The sequence below is a fragment of the Augochlora pura genome, chromosome 7 (assembly GCF_028453695.1).
Source record: "Augochlora pura isolate Apur16 chromosome 7, APUR_v2.2.1, whole genome shotgun sequence".
NCBI lineage: Eukaryota > Metazoa > Arthropoda > Insecta > Hymenoptera > Halictidae > Augochlora > Augochlora pura.
Window position 1 is genome coordinate 25140418 of NC_135778.1, and position 2022 is coordinate 25142439.

Below are 2022 nucleotides of genomic sequence, written 5' to 3' on the forward strand. Positions count from 1 at the left end.
GAGAGAGAGAGAGAGAGAGAGAGAGTGAGAAAGAGAGAGAGAGAGAGGGAGTGAAGTGAATGCAACTACGGATAGGCCGTGAGCGACGAAAGAGAGAGGGACTCGCCAAGAGAGGGCTCCACAGCGAACAGGAAATACCGAGGCTGCGAAGAAAGAAGACAGAGCCAGTAATCTGTGGGACGCTAAGGAGGGTGAGGGGACAGAACAGAGAGCGCATTAGCGGAATGAGACGGAGATTGCGAAAAGTGGGGACACAGGGACGTCTGTGGGGCCAAGATAAAGAGTGGGACAGAGCTGCGGGCTCGGCGAGGGACGCAAACGGGGGAAATACATCGACACGGGACAACGGTATCACAGTGGCGGGAGATCTGAATGCGAAGTTTCATCGCACAGTGGTCTGGGATGCGTTTCCTATGACCGAAATTATTTTGGTGTTGTTTCGAAGTTTAAGATTACAATATGTTGCTGAATTCATTTCGACACCAGCCAAAATCTTATTGAATAAAAATATGTTATGTGTAAAATCGTTGCAGTCGGAGCCATTTTAAGTCGAATTTTATATAACCTAGTGCGTTTTACAGATGTAAAATTGAATTTTGTGACCGTTTCAATAGTTACTCATTCGACAGTTATTTGAATATAAACAAATTTGATGGTATTAAAATTATTTTTAATCGCCACTCGGCTGGAAGGGGTTAAAAACTCGGGTTTAAAAAGTCGTGATAGTTAATTTCTCTATGAAAGTAGATATTTCTTTGCATGTTTTTATATCCTAATTTGTAGAATCCATTCGAATAAATAAAATAATAACTAGAGGATTTATCTTCAAGAACAAAAATGTATTCAGAATATTTGCTGTATCTTTTTTAAACTAATCAACAAAAGCTAACAAAAAAAATCCTAGTCATTTTCATTTTATTTACAAAACTGTTTTCTTTTTGCATTAAATTCGTTCCATATATGCGTTCTCCTTAAAAAAAGTGTTGAGTTTCAGGTCGATAAATTATTGCTTTCGAAGTTGACTGCTCACCCAGGTGTTGAAATACTGTTGGCATCGATTTGTTAATATTATTCTGCACGCGAAGGTTGAAAGCGGTAGCACGTGAACTTGATAATCTCCTCATAGAAATTATTTAAACTTTTATATAAAAAAGGTCTCGTGTGAAAAACTTCCAATACTTCTTCTAAAACTCCACTCAAAGTTTGGATTGTCATAAATTTGACGATATTCTCGTATTGTTTAGAAAATGATTTAAACGAGACGCAATACTGCAAGTGCATGAACTAAGAAATGCAAAAACATCATTAAAACCAGTTCTAATATTCTACAACTGTTGTGTGAAATGTTCGATTTCACTTCGAATTTTAAGATTCTGTATTTAGAATGCCGTATCTCAGGACAAAATCCTATGGAACCAATAATAATTTGTATTTGACAGCTTCAGAAGTTTCTTAGTCTATAAAAGTATATGAATATATTTCTATAAAGAATGATAATATAAAATAAAGCGAAATAAAAATTGGAAAAAATAAAATAAATATATTTCTATAATTTCTTGTTAATGTATTATATTTATATTAATATATCGTCGATGTATTTATATTAATAGTAATATATAATTATTGAAATATGTTAATATTTCTCAAGATATTGAACTTAAGACATTGAATATTGGCCATGGAACGCTGCTTGACCAGACCACGGTGCATCGGATCGAGCGAGACGGCGGACGGAGAGGGGAAATGGAAAAACGAGTGGGTTACGAGGAGAGGGGAATGCAGAAAATAGAATGAATATAGGAAACAAACAGAGGGAAGGGGCATCGGAGGCCTTGAACTGCCGCGCCGGTCGGCATTGCAACTTTCCGCTCCGCGGGGCTTTCCTCTTCTGCCATTTCTCCGTCTTTCCTCTCGATGCTCTAAATCCCGGCGATGCTCTCGAAGCTGATCGAAGTGCGCGGTTATCTGCCGCCTCAACAAAACTCCAGACTTCCATAACCGACTCGTTTCATACCACGCATT